Source organism: Mesocricetus auratus, unplaced genomic scaffold (assembly GCF_017639785.1).
Source record: "Mesocricetus auratus isolate SY011 unplaced genomic scaffold, BCM_Maur_2.0 Super-Scaffold_100013, whole genome shotgun sequence".
NCBI classification, from domain to species: Eukaryota; Metazoa; Chordata; class Mammalia; order Rodentia; family Cricetidae; genus Mesocricetus; species Mesocricetus auratus.
The window spans coordinates 9,942,537-9,957,929 of NW_024429196.1; the positions used below are offsets into that span (position 1 = coordinate 9,942,537).

Here is a 15,393-nt window from a genome sequence, read left to right on the forward strand (position 1 = left end):
TAACAGTTCCCTAGACAGTGTTCCTCTCTAAAGAAACACCCCTCAAACTCCTCAGCTGTATCCACTGACATTCCACACTTAAGATGTAATTGGTCCCTTAAACTGTTGGCAGTTCAGTGTAAATATTTCTTCAACTGACAACGTTTAGGTCTAATGTTATGATAAATATATAACAAAGTGCTTTCTTTAAACAAGGGGTAAATAGCCAAGACAGAAAACAAGCCAGAATGGGTTATGTTGTTAGTGATATGTGCATTTGTAAGGCTTTCTCTTGTGGCTTTTTCCCCCAGTGGATGAATTATGTATTTTAATCACGAACAATGGGACTGTCATTTCCCTCTCTAATCTTAATTATTAAATAAATAACTGCATAGTCCCATTTTAAGTCCTGAGACAAGAAGTTCTCATGAACATGTTCCCAAGTTGTTCAACTTGTGGAAGCCATGAAGAGCATATGCAGTTTGTGAAGTGATAATTTTGGTAAGACAAGCACCATTGAACTGACTTTTCTCAAGGTGACAAGGAAAAAAAAAACAGATGGAAAAGTGGGTTAAAATAAAAATGGTCTTGGCACACTGTTAATGGTGATAGTGGGACTGCTGTTAAGAAAGTGGTTTTTAAAAGAAAGGGAAACAGTGCCAAATACCATGCACTTCAGTTTTTAAGTAAGGATTGCCTCTTCTAACTCCCCATTTCCTCACTAGGGTCTCTCTCTCTCTCTCTCTCTCTCTCTCTCTCACACACACACACACACACACACACACACACACATTACACACACATCACACACATACATACCACATCACACATACACACACATACCATACATACCACACCACCTCTCTCTTTCTCTCTCCCTCCCTCCTTCCCTCTCCTCTCCTCTCTCTCTCTCTCTCTCTCTCTCTCTCTCTCTCTCTCTCTCTCTCTCTCTCACACACACACACACACCTCTAACTTCTGTGTCACACAATTAGTACTTTAGTTACTTCATTTTTATGAGACCCTAAGTACCACATTGACATTTCTGTCATTAAGAAAAGACAAAAAAAAAAGAGTAAGAGTTTTCTTTTTAATACTCTGTGTTTGGGGGAAAATATAAAATCTGTATTAGCTTGAAATTTTCTAATTTTATCCCATTATCATATACCAACTGTTCCAGGACAAGCTTTTATTACACTTGTAATGTATTAGTTCTGTTATTTTTATTTATTTAAAAATACCTTTAGAATAAAAAGGCAACATTTTATAAAAAATATGAAGGCTCAAATTATTTCATGCAAGTTTTACTTACTAATTATAAAAGTCATGGAGCTATTTCAAAAGTTATTAAAAAATTCAGTGACTCGGCGAAAGAAAGGAAAGGTTCCCGGTGACCTGGCTGTGACAACAGGAGCCAGTGGCTGACTCCCCACCTCCCCCAGCAGATGCCTGCTTAACACGTATCTTCGTGCCTGCCTATAAAAGTGTGACTGTGCAGAAGAGTTCAGCTTCATCAGTTATGCTATAAAGGCATGACTAACTACAGCCAAAAGCTCATGAGAAAGTAGCCTGACAATAAATCTTCCTGTATCTAAATCACATCCTCTAAAAGTCCTCAGGAGATACAGTTATAGAAAATACATTTTAAACCAGATCCTCCAAATGCAAATTAATATAAATGGGAGGGGTCTGCACTTAAAGGGGTGGGTGGGTCTTCCTTTCCCTGGTTTCTGGCTTTAAGAAACTAGTATCTCTCAGCATTCATCAAGCCAGTCAGGCTCTGGAAGCCAAGGTTCCACTAGGGAGATAACCCTTCCCACCCAAGAGGTGAAAACTAACATCTGCTACAACCAAAAGAAACTGCAGCAAGGGTTTAGCCACAGCCCAGGGAGGGGAGGGGTAGGTTCAGAGATAAAATCTTGGCTTATCAAGAAAAACCCACAACAGAACAATTGATTCAGCCCAACACTATGTTCTGAACTCTCCAGATTAATTACCGTCAAGTCTCGCCAAGCTCATTAACACAGAAACTGGCCTCGGACCATGCTCCCTGTTTGCTGTTCTTCCAAAGGAGAGACTCTCCTAGCAAGGACAGGGGACCTACAGGAGCCACTAACTTCTGTCTGTGCTTCAGCTTAGGTGCTGACAGTAAAGATGGGATTTATCTTTAAATTGCATCTTACAGAGCAGATTTCTACTATCCTCTCAGATTTGTTTTTTTCAACTGGAAAAAAAATGACCTGTTATCTATTTTTCTTGCCTATCTCCAAAGGCCAGTTACCTTTTTATAGTGAGGGAACAATACCCAGCTGGCCTCTGGAAGCCTTGACCTCTCAGATGAGTTATCAGATAACTCTGATGAGCCTGTCAAGCCCTCCAGAGCTTGTGGCTGGCGGCTCAGGCATGGCCTATGTTCCATGAGGCTGGAAAAACAAACTCTTCCCTCCTGACAACAGACTTCTTCCACTACTCTATCTCCCTAAATCCCTCAGGCCCTCAGGGCACTCACCTCCCGGTCTCAGCAGCAGAGGTTTGCAGGAGAAAGGCCCCACAGATTAAAGGCCTCTGGCCAACAAATGTTTGCTTGCCCATTGCAGTAGGAGTGAAAGTTTGCCCCGTGTGGTCTGCCCAGCATAACAGGGAGAGACCTTCAGTTTGCTCAAGGGATGATAGAGATTAGACAAACCGTTAAGATAAGCCCAATGAAGAACAAATTTCAAACTCCCAATTTCACAGAAAAAGTCCAGCATAACTCCCATGGAAAGAAACCTCCACAAGACTCCCACAGTCCTTTCTGTAGGTGTTCCTGTTATGTTAGATGGTCTCGGTCCACCTGACAAAGACTGGTTCCTGGAGTTACTTGGGCTGTGATTAGACTACTGAATATAGTCTACTTTTTCTTTCCCATCGTCCATGCAAAGCGTTTCTGGGTGCCAGAATCCCACCTCTCACCTCCCTCAGGGCTCCTCCCATCTTCTAACGCTCACTCCCAATCCCTATATATCTTCTCTTTGCGAGTCTAAAAAGGCAAAAATCTAAAGAAAGAAAACACGAATCGGTAGGGGAAACAGATTAAACTGTTCCGGACAGGAAAAGCCTGAGAGTTGTGTGGTCCAGCCAGGGCCGTGCAGACTTGAGCAGAGACCACAGCGGAGCACGGATAAGACCCGGCTGGGGCACGGCCAGGCTGAGCTGGCCCAAGTTCCCCCAGATAGACATTTTCCTCCCCAAGAGGAACCCGAGGAGCTCAGCGTCTACGGGGTTGTGGGTGCTCGGAGGCTAGTGTCCCGGGCCACCAGGTCTAGGGATTGCGCGAGGAGGCTGTGGCTGGTCTGGGCGTGGGGACGCGGGCGGCTCCGTCCCGTTGAGCCGCTTAGCGGACTGCCAGCCACTCCCCGGCGGGCGGCGGGGCCGGGCGGGGACCCGAGCGGGCGCGGCCACTCCCGACGTCCCACCGCCGGTCCCGCGGGCCAGAGAGTCGTGGGAAGCGGGGCTGTCAGTCCTGGGATGGAGGGTCCGCCAGGTCGCGGCACGGGACGAGGAAGAGGCCCACACGAGACCCACGCCCATGAGAGCCAACGCCAGCCGGGCCTCCTCCCCGAGCTGGGCACCTGAACTGGGACCGCAGCCCTCGGGACGTGGGACCGGGCTGCCACCCGCGGCGCGGGCGTCCCCTCACGCTGAGGCAGGGACCCAACAATGTCCGGGCTAGAGAAGTTGGGGGCACGCGCTGGGGGCTGAGGCGGGGCCCGTGGGACGCCGTAGGAGCGAGCCAAAGGGACAGCTGCCAGGACTTACCGAGCGGTTCCCGCACACTGTCCCGCGCCGCAGCCGCTGCCGCTTCGGCCGGCCGGGGACCAGCACGAGCCGCCCCGCCTGCTACTACCCAGCGGCGGAGCATGCTCGGAGCGCAGCCGCACGCCCCGCCCGCCGCCCCGCATAGCTCCGCCCACCGCCCCGCATAGCTCCGCCCACCGTCCTTCGAGAGCGCTGGCTTCTGGAGGGAGAAGGCTGCACCTGGACCCAGACTGATGCGGGAGCTTCAGAGACCGAGTCAGAGAATGGCACAGCTGGCACAGGGCTGCCCGTCCTTTCCCCTCTTTTCTTGTCACTTGTGTTTAGACCACATCAACCCTGAGTAAATCTCTACACACACCTACACACAAGAACACACTTATTCAGTCACACACTGATGTACACAGACATTCACACAGATAGCATAAACACACATGAATATACAAAGACACATAAAGCACAGACATGAGTGTCATACACACACACACACACACACACACACACACACACGATGACAGGAAAGGCAGAAGTGAGGGACAGCAGGCTAGTCTTTAAGGACTAGGCGCCATGGAGCGTCACTGTCCCATCCTGTCCTGGGAGAGGTGAGGAAGGCAAGAATAGGGATAGTATAGGCAAGGATTTGCCACATTCTGGGTGTGGACATAGAAGGGGCTTCGTGGGAGAGGTTAGATCCCACTGAATACTTCCTGATACCATGACACCAGCCTGGCCTCTTGTTTCTCTCTTGAAATACCAGTCCAGAGAGCTCAAGTTTAGACTTTGGAGGGCAAAGAGAGAACATAAGACGATAAACTTTGCTGAGGAGTAGGAGAGAGTTCAGGAACATTGGCTAACCCAGACCCAACAAAGCAAAGGACCGATTGTGTTGTCACTTCTTTTTAGAAAGCTATCATGCAGGGATGGGTTTCTTCAATGCATTGCCAACTCCTTAAACTAATAAGCTTTTGTTGCAGGATACTAAAGGAATCTAAAAAGTATATACATATATACATGCATATGGCCCAAGTAATCCAACATTGGCTGTCTCCTGACAGAAAGGTCAAGGTTCTGGGAGTTGTTCAGCCCACAAGACTGGATGTCTCAGCAGTCCCGGGTGATACTGGACTCCCAGGGAGGTTCTTCAGAGCTTCAGATTTCTCGTCTACATTGGAATCCTGAAGAAGTGGGTTCTAACACCAGTGAAGAAACGGATCAAGAGCAGGATAGATGAACTGTCCGATGAGAGTGAGGGCAGGTAGGCAAAAAGCAAAACCTTCCTTCTTTTGTGTCCTTTTATTTGGCTTGCTACCAGAAGGAGTGTCCAGATGTAGGGTAGGTCTTCTGACCTCAAATGATCCAACCAAGAAAAATCCTTTGCAGGTGTGCCCAGCTGCTCGAGTTTTAGTTAATTTCACATGTAGTCAAGTTGACAGCCAAGATTAGCCATTGAAGACACATGCAAGTACCTCTTTCCTAAGCACACAATCACATAGACTCTATATCCACAGACTCTATGTATCTATGTCCTTGTATGCTTACCCCCAGGCATCCAAACATTCCTGCAAGACCATTTATCAGCTATTGAACTGAGATTAAGATGTGTCTTCCCAGAACACAATGTCTTGTCGTTGAGTTTCTGGGTCAACCCCACCAAAGTTTCATAATGGAGCTAAGATACGGTACAGCTGCAGTAGAAAGCAACATTGTTGAGATACTAAGAAGCTAGACCAAGCAAGAAGAAATTCTAACATTTTAGCAGAAAACTGGGCAAGACAGAATTAGCTAGGGAAAGGACTAATACTGAAATCCTTCTATTCAAAAGAAAGCAACTTCACAATTCCAAGGATGTTTGTGTTTCCTAAACTCCCTTGGACCCCTCTCTAAGTGCTGGAATTTCCTTTTGTTAGGATTGGTGTAACACATGCCCTACTCCAGTAGATTCTAGCAATATCTAAGGCCATGTTTCACACAAGAAACAGAAGGCAAACTATTCAGAAAGGAGACAGTAGTAGCATGGGAGAGGGTTAGAGTTGGGGGGAAGAGGGTTGGGAACAGAAGTGGGGAGATTTTGAAGATCTGAGAATAGGAAAGGTTTAAATGGACAGTGGGTGGGTGATCATCTGAGCAACAGGTGTAAGAAGACAGGTGAAAGGTAGTGGGGAGATCCATTTAGCCAATTTCCACACTGGTCACCAGTGTGCAGACCTGTTGTGAAAACAGACATGCATCAATAAATATCTAAAGACTGTGCCTCCGGCCCTCAGGGGCCTGAGGCAGGAGAATGACTAGTTCATGTCAGCCTGGCTGCATAACAAGACTCTGTCACAACAATAAATAAACACACAAATACATAATAAGTAAAATGTTAACAGTCTGTGAAAATAATTATAAAAGTTAAGTATATATGCATGCAGTCTATTTTATATGCACATTTATATGCATGCACATGTGTTTGTGATTATCGTTTTATGTTAGAGAACATTTCTTCATAAGGCTGACCTTGGCGATTCAGAAAACACCTGGATATATTTTATTTTGATCATAGAGGAATACCATGCCTTCACCTAACCTCCCAGGCTCACAGTCATCATCCATTTTTCAGAAATCTTCAGTTCCATTTCTCTCATCTTCTTCATGTTGAAGGGTTAAAATGCAGCATCGGGGAAATACCCATTGCTTATATGTTGTAAAATTTAGAATAAGGTGGAAAACAACTTTCATCACAATAGTGTTATAAACATAAGCTGTAGAGGACATGACATGCTGGGACCCAGCCCGGATGCTCAGTGTCCCCACCTTCCTCTGAGTCCTGGACAAGAGATTTCACAGACTCAGGAAGGAACTTAGATTATTGAGTCATGAGGCAGATGTGCAATGACCAGAGAAAGGATACTTAAGAGTCTGTTTAAAGAAATCTAGAAAAGAAAAAAGAAAGACAAAACCTTGGTTTCTTTTTTTTTTTTTTTTTTTTTTTTTTTTTTTTGGTTTTACGAGACAGGGTTTCTCTGTATTGTTTTGGAGGCTGTCAGTCCAGCCCGGCCTCGAACTCACAGGGATCTGCCTGCCTCTGCCTCCCGAGTGCTGGGATTAAAGGCGTGCACCATCAACGCCCGACAAAAACCTTGGTTTCTTTGACTTGATGCCTTTCAAGGAGCTAGAGCAGCAATCCTGTGCCCTTCCTTCAGGGCTCTTCTCTGATGGCTACAAAGTGTCCTTTGGATAATACAGGTATTCCCTGATTTTTCCCCTTTAGTCTGTAAAACACTGCCAAATTGTCATATTTGTTTAAAGATTAATGTTCTTGGTAAAAGTTTGATTCCTGCTTGTTGACTTGTTGTGGAAAGGCAAAAATGGTGATTATGTACAGAAAAGAAAGGGCATTGTGTCAACAGTGCCATAAAATTTGATTAGCTATTGGTATGTGTTAAAGTAATTCAGAGACTGTACTACCTCATTATTTTTCCCTGTAAAGTAGACACCAGTTTCCCTGAAGCGTTCTCTAGTCCAGGAGCCACTGAAAAGGCTTGACTGGTACGTTCCTGGCTTTATTTACAAATAACATCATCAGAGTTCTCATTGTGTGTGTGTGTGTGTGTGTGTGTGCGCGCGCGCGCTTCTGGAATCTGTACTCCAAATGTCCAGACCAGTCCTAAACACAGCAAACTTTGAGAACCCAGGACCAGACCAAGCACAAAAATTGGAACTACCTGCCGAGTATAGAGCCCCTAGGTTGGCTCTATGAAAATGTGTTGGAAATAGCCTGTGCTGAGAGTATAGAATGATTAGCATTTGACATACTCTGGGAACAAAGTAGCCATTGGCATCACCTTGTGAGCAAGCAGAGTCCCACAGCACTGCCTTCCCTGATGGCTTAGACGCAACACTGAAACATACTTCACAGACTTGGGGAACTAAGGAAAGGTAAACACTTTTCAATTATGCTTAAAGGAATTGATGGTTACTGCAGGAGGGAAAAGGCCATTTTTAATCATTGGCTATCTGGGTGTCAGATTTTTTCCATATAGGGCTACACATCAATAATGAAAAACAGCTACTCCTCATATCCCAGACTCTGCCGACACTCATCACCACAGCAGAGTTGCTGCTCACTAGAGGTGGGTGGGACATTCCAAGCACCCCTGGCCTGCACTCTGTCATTCCTTGCCAGATTCTTAAGGAAAACTCTTGAGTGCTGGTCTCTCCTGGGAATGGTAGTGTCTGGCTGGTGTCTCACTAGGGCAGAGATGCCAGCGTAGCTTTTTGAGGACAGAGGTATGCCCAGCAGTAGAAGGACACCTCAGGCTCCCTCTTTTCTTTCTAACACCAGTCAATCAAAACAATCAAAATGAGTTCAGCTCTTTTTAACCCCATGTGACTTTATTTTTTAAATGGGAAATATATGGGAATCACAAGATGACTCAATAGGTGAGGGCTCTTGCTGTCGATCCTGATAGCTTGGGTTTGATCCCAGAACTTACATAGTGGAAGGAGTAAACTGCAGTAAGCTGCTTTCTGATATCAATTTGTACACTGTGGCATGGCCTCACACACACATAAGTAAATACATGTAAATAAAAATTAAAGCGGGAATTGTGTGACCAACTGAAGGAGGCTGGTGGTTCAGAGGTTAAATGCTTACTTAGTATTCTTGTGGCCCTGGGTTTCCTCCCCAGTACTGTAAACAAACAAACAAACAAGTTGTTTATCAAATGTTAATTACAGAAAGAATGCGTCTGGGTTGGGAATGTTGCTTTGTTCACTGAGTGCTTGCCCTGGATTCAGTCTTGAGCCCTGCATAAAGCTTAGTGTGAGGAAGCTTACTTATAACCCCAGGATGTGGAGACTGGAAGATCAGAAGTTCAAGCTTCTCCTGGGGCTAGCTTTTGCTACATATTGAATTTGAGGCCCCATGTCAAAAATAAAATAAAACAAAGCAAAAGCTCCTGTTAATAAGAGAATATGTGACAGATTTCCGTGACATAAAGCAAGACAAAATAACCTTACGGTGGGAATTACTTCTCCTTTAGTCTTTCTCATCGGCCAGACTCTGCCCTTCCATAGTCACAAGAGTATAATGCTCATGGGATTGTTTGATTTTGAAGTAACTATTCTATTTAAGTGTTGGAAAGGAGATAAGCTTGTAGAAGAAGCTACCATACCATCACTCACCTTCCTCTCAAAACTTCTATGGCATTTTAATGAAGCTGTGTGTTAGCCAGCTTCCCACTGTGACAAAACTACCTAAGACAATCAACTTAACACACAGGAAAATTTTACTTTGCCTCCTGGTTTCAGCTCATCATCTGTAGGCTCTGTTGCTTTTTTAGCCTTGCTAAGGTAGAATATCATGAAGAGTCGTGCACCATGAAGCAAACCTAACACCTCATGTCTACTAGAGGTCAAAGGAGAGAGGAGGAGCCAACCCCCAACTAAGGTCTGCTCTTACTGACTCTGGTGATTTGAAAGAAAATGGTCCCCATAGGGAGTGCCATTATTAGGAGGTGTGGCCTTGTTGGAGAAAGTGTGTCTCTGTGAGGGTGGCCTTAAGGTCTCTTTTGCTCCACCTGTGCTCAGTGTGACACAGAGTTGCTTCTGCTGCCTGAGGATCAAGATGTAGAACTCTCAGCAACTTCTCCAGCATCGTGTCTGTCCCCTACATGCTGCCATGAAGAAAATGGACTAAACCTCTGAAAGTGTGAGCCAGCCCCAATTAAATGTTTTCCTTTATAAGAGTTGCCATGGTCATGGTGTCTCTTCACAGCAATAGAAGCCCTAACTAAGACAATGTGCCCACTTTTTTCTCCCAGGCCTAACCTTTCAAAGGTTTCGCCATGTCTCAATAGCACCATTGGCTGATGGCCACTTCTTCAACACATGAGCCTTTGGGTGTATTTAAGGTCCAAGCATAACAAGACACTAGCATTTCAGCACATCCACTTTTAATTTTCCTTTTTTATTTCTTTCCCATTTTTTGTGTGAATGCATATGTATGCAAATGTGTGATCACATATGTGGTGGTACATGTGCACATGTGTGCAAGCTTGCATGTGGAGACCTGTGTGTGTTGGTTGGTTTTTGGCAACTTGACGCAAACTTAGACATATCTGAGAAGAGGAACCTCAACTGAGAAAAATGCCTCCATGAGATTGCCTACAGGCAACTCTGTAGAGCATTTTCTTGATTAATGATTGATGTGGAAGGGCCCAGCCCACTGCAGGTGGTGCCATCCCTGCGCAGGTGGTCCTTGGTGGTTTAAGAAAGCAGGTTAAGCAAGCCAGCAAGCAGCATTCCTCCATGGTCTCTACTTAGTTCCTGCCTCCAACTTCCTGTCGTACCTTCCTGCTCTTGCTTCTCTTGGTGATGGTCTATACATAAAGCAAAATAAGGTCCTTCTACCCAAGTTGCTTTGGGTTGTGATTTTTTTTACAGTGATATAAAGCAAACTAGAACACTGAGGTTGAAGTTGGAAGTCATTCTTGATGACCCTTCCACCTTATTTGCTAAAGCAGGGGTTTCTCGATCAAACCCTGAGCTTACCATGTAGCTGGCTTTACCAGCCAGTTTGCTTTGAAGTCCCTGTCTGGGATGTCAGAATTGCAGGTGAGCTACCATGCCTACTGGGCACTTCTGTCAGAATTGCAGGTGAGCTACCATGCCTACTGGGCACTTCTGTCAGAATTGCAGGTGAGCTACCATGCCTACTGGGCACTTCTGTCAGAATTGCAGGTGAGCTACCATGCCTACTGGGCACTTCTGTGGCTTTCTAGGGAGTCATCCTTCAGTCTTCAGGTTTTCCTTGCAACCATTTTAACCTACCACTGCGTTTTCCTTGTTGTCATATATACCTGGCTCAGTTAGAATCTGGGTTCCTTGAGGAAGAAAATTTCTTTAAGTCCTCCATGCTTTTGTTCGGGTCTGTATCTATATATTTGGCATCTGTTAGTCACAGACCAAACCAAAAGCACAAAGTTCCTTACACCTGCCTTTGATTGATCAGAACCCAAACTCTGAGCCACATCTTCTTCTGGCCTACAAACCCTGCCTGACCAAGGATTTCCCTGTAGTGAATCAAACGAGGTCAGGTGCCAGACAGCTGGGCAACGACATCCCAAATCTCTCTGAAATGATGCTAGCTAACTAACCATCAGGGAGTCATCCCCTGCCTCTCCAGGCCTTTTAGGAGGATGCCCCAATAAAGGCTGATAATGAGACCGTCCCCTAGAATTCTCTACCTTCTGACTGACCCAGCATTTTCCCCATGACCCTGCATGACTCACTGTGCCTATTACCTGAATCTTATCTTTCTGTGACATTAACCTCTTGGTATCGACATCAGTCACCTTCATAAAATATGGCCCGGGACCACAAGTATAAGAGTACATGCCTGCTGTGTGAGGCCCTGGATTCAATCCCCAGTATGAAACCAGAGGAGAGCAAATAAATAAATAAATAAATAATAAAGCAGGTTAAAAAATAACAAAAGTTCTTAAGTTACTACCTAGGTGCCAACCAGGTCAAACAAGCAAAAATCCCAAATAGCCAGCTAGCCAGCACTTTCAGAAAATGCTTAGATTTTGAATTCTTTGTCAACTCACTTTAAATCTTTGGTGGTGGTGGCAGGAGCCTGATGAGGAGCTGCAGAGATTGCTCAGTGGTTAAGCACATGTATTGCTCTTTCAGAAGATCCATGTTCAATTCCCAGCATGCACATCAAATGGCTCACATCCACCTGTAACTTCAATTCCCAGTACATCATCTCTACCCCTGGACTCTGTGGGCACCTGCACTCATTTGCACATACCTACACTCAGACAAACATTTAATTTAAAATAAAAATGAATTTTAAAATAATTTTTTTAAAAAATGAGGAATGGACTGTGTTCTGCTTCAAGCCAGCTAATTGTCCTCTCCTCAGTTTCTTGTGATCCTGGGTGCTCTGTATATCAAGCAGCCTACATGGCAGTTGTGTGTTCCTTCTAATATAATAATGACAAATCACAGTCTTTAAAAGAAAATCCTGCATGAAAAAGAGATGATTAGCAGTTTGCAGAAAAGGTAGCCAATACCTGTGGAATACAACTGAGCAAGGGTGATAAATCCAAAGAAAAGGGATTCTCACATTTGAGCTAAAAGTAACAGTCCTTTCTAATGGAGACAGCACCTCTGAGCTCCTGCTCGCTGTGGCAATGTTTCCTTTTCTATGCTTCCCACCCTCATTCTGACCACTGGCTGCATTCTTCCCAATCAGCAACTGATAAGCTCCTACTGAATGCCGCCTCTCTGCACTCAGCCTCCATCTGGGCACAGATACATGTAGCAACTTCCTGAAAGGATGCTTTGAAAGCAATTCCCAGGTCAGCAAGAGCTTCTAGCTCTTCTCATTTTTCTCCGTTCTAATGTGGGCCTTCATTCTTTGGTTTGTGTAGTTTTAGAGCCTTCCCTACAGTTTTTGATGCTTGGAATGTGAATTCGAACATTTGCTGAAACCACCAAATACCTAGAAGTTACCATAACTAACTAGTCACAGCTGTAGTGTTGAACCCAATGCTACCTCTCTTCCTCTCACTAGGTACCAGACTGTGAAGCCATCATAGGATGTGACCTTGGAACGTCAGGCAGCCAAATAGATGCCTTTTCTGTGGGTAGCCCTGCTTTATTTACAGTCAGTGGGCTCATGTAAATTTGAGGTTATGGTGAGTTTTCTATTTTAAAGATTTATTTATTATTTTAAGAATTATGTATACGTGTGTTGCAGCTACAAGTGGCCCTGGGTTAGTAGAGGGCATCAGATGCCCTGGAGCTGGAGTTACAAGCGGTTGTGAGTCCGATGTGGGTGCTAGGAGCAAAAGGAGATCCTCTGCAGAAGCAGCATGTGCTCTTAACTGCTGAGTTACAGCCAACCTTTGGGTCTTATAGGTTTACTTAAAGGATAGAGAATTTCCTAGTTACTAATTCTTGCTGCTACCATACAGCATTGGGTTCCCTTTCCAGAAAAAATTATAATAGTAACAAAAAATACAGATTTACTTTCCTTTCCTAAAAATTTATAAATTACATTTCTTTATTTCCTTATTTTAGTGTAGGTGTGGATATAGACGTATGTCCTATGGCACATACAGTAGAGGAGAGGACAACCTGTGGGAGGCAGTTCTTTCCTTCCACCATGTGGGTCCCAAGGGCCAAACTCAAATTTTCAAGGCTGGGGACCAAGTGCCTTTACCTGCTGAGCCATCTTGTTTGACCTAAGAGAAGTACATTTCTTACATGTAATTTTGGAAACTAATATAAGCACAATAAAAGGAATCACACACATACTAACTTTACTGCTTTGTGAAAACAAAATCTTCTCTTTTTTCATAAAGGCAGATGAACTGCCACTGATATTAAAAGTGCTTACCTTACCTGGTGTTCAAAATAAATACCACGAAACATCTTTAACTTCGCAGTTAATGACCACTGCTCCTCAGTAAGGCTTATCTACTTAACCTTCCCCCTTTGCAGGGATGTGTTCCATCTTGTGTTCTTGCTATCACCGACATTTTTATAGTAAGATTTGATACAAGCACATGTATCCTGCAAGTGTCCTCCCTAACAGTCCAGCCTGAGCATCCTAATGTTAAGAGATCCATGACATGCTGCCCTTTGCAAGTTAAGCCCCTAAGACTGGAAAGGTCCTATGGAGGGCTCGTGAGGCCCCATCCCTAACTAAGGAGGCATTGGCAGATGATGGCTGCTAGGAAAGGAGAAGTTGTTTTTCTTAAGTGGTGTAGCCACTGTAACTTGTCCATGAAGTAGTAAATAACCTACATCTATGATCATGCCAGTAGCCATCATTAAGTTCAGTAGATTACTGGGGGTGGGGGCAGGAAAGTAGAGTGACTTATTAGGGAGAAAAGAGGTTTAGAGGGCGTGGTAGATAGATAGAGGTGTCAATGGGAGTAAATATGACCGAGTTATATAAATATATGAAAATGTCAACAAATAAATAACTTTCAAAAGAAAATAAAAGAGACTAGAAGTGTCATAGTCAATCTCTATTAAGTCATCGATCAGTAAACGAAGGGACTATTTGGAAAAAATAATAGTGGTGACTAGCTAGCTACCTAAAGGCTTACAAATCTATATTTTAAAACAAGTTCTAGGATTCTGATGTACACATTGGTACATAGCTTGTGACCAGTCCCACTAACAGCTTGCCATCAGCAGGTGCTCTTAACTCCTTAAGGCCCTGAGCTCTGGTTGGCCCACCTGAGGAGCTGAGTGTTCCTGCAAAGTGCTTTTCATTTTCCCTGCTGTCAGGAACATCTGGCAATGTTCCCTGGAGGAGAAGCATGAAGTGCTCAGGCTCTGGGGTCAAACACTTGGCTTTGGTTTGCAATGCTGACACTGTCTTTAGACAAACCGATTTAGATGTTTGAGCCTCAATTTCCCTATGTAACAACAAACCACAGACATTACACAGAGGCCCCCAGGACAGAACTGGTGTGTCCTATGCATGGCCATCTTTATGTAGCACCCTCCCAGAGGTTCAGGACAAAGAACCAGGGCAGCAGAAGCACCTGGCACGTCACAGCACAATGCTGCAGGAAGTGAACTGCCAATCTTTAGAGACTAAATGACACCTTGAAGCCCCATTCTTTCACCTATGGGGGGTCATGGGGGAAAAAAACTTCACTGTCTGCTCTCCTCCCCCAGCTCTGTAAGGAACTGAACTGAAGACTTCATCCATGCCTGGTAATGTTCTACCCCAAAGCTACATCTCCAGACCTTCTTGTATCTTTTATTTTGAGACAGGATCTCACTAACTTGTCTAGATTGGCCTTAGACTCACACTCTAGCCCAAGCTGCCTTTGAACTCAGTCTTCCTTCCTCGGGCTTTTGAGTAGCTAGGATCACAGGCCTGAACCACCAGGTCTGACCACAGAAACCATTTCTATATGAAGTTGCCTTTTGTAGGAAAAAAATGTTACAGAGGTAACATGATTAATAAATTTTAGGGAAGACCATTTCACTTGGTCTTGGACAGCAAACTTGTAGCTTCATCTCCCTCCCTCCCTCCCTCCCTCCCTCCCTCCCTCCCTCCCTCCCTCCCTCCTTTCTCCCACCACCTATGGGAGACAGACTCTCACAAGATAGCCTCTGCCTCCCTCACACCAAGATTACAAGCATGCCTCCCTTTCTTTGCTGACAGAATACAGTGCGTGCATTTTTCAGGGCAAAACAAAACATTATGACCCCTCTAAGCCCCTGAAGGACCATAGAAGGTAGTGCCCACATTCTGAATGGCACAATGTTTAGAACCACCTTCATTCTGCCATGTAGCCCAGACAGCACAGTTCCCAAAATAACACATAAAACTTTAATGAAAGGATTTAATGTGAGATGTGGATTCTCAGGGCTTACCCTGAGCATAAGCCTGTGGGGTGTGTGTGTGTGTGTGTGTGTGTGTGTGGTGTGTGTGTGTAGATGTGTCACAGTGTAAGAAAAGGGTAATGAAATTAGTTTGAGGTATGCAGATGAGTAAATGTGTTGAAAATATTGGAGAATGCTGTGGTCATAGCTGGGGATGTAGCTCAGTGGCAGAGCGCTTACCTGGCATGTTCCAGGCCATGGCTTTAA

At 44.7% G+C, this 15,393-nt stretch overlaps 1 protein-coding gene across 1 annotated transcript in view; it reads right to left on the reverse strand.

Annotated features, from left to right (window-relative positions):
• Jcad (junctional cadherin 5 associated) overlaps nt 1-3,881 on the reverse strand; it is a 41,328-nt gene extending 37,447 nt beyond the window's left edge. The window contains exon 1 of the mRNA XM_005085169.4: nt 3,778-3,881. The gene's annotated coding sequence lies outside the window, so the exon portion shown is untranslated. The remainder of the gene's footprint in view (nt 1-3,777) is intronic.
• Nucleotides 3,882-15,393: the final 11,512 nt, after the last annotated feature.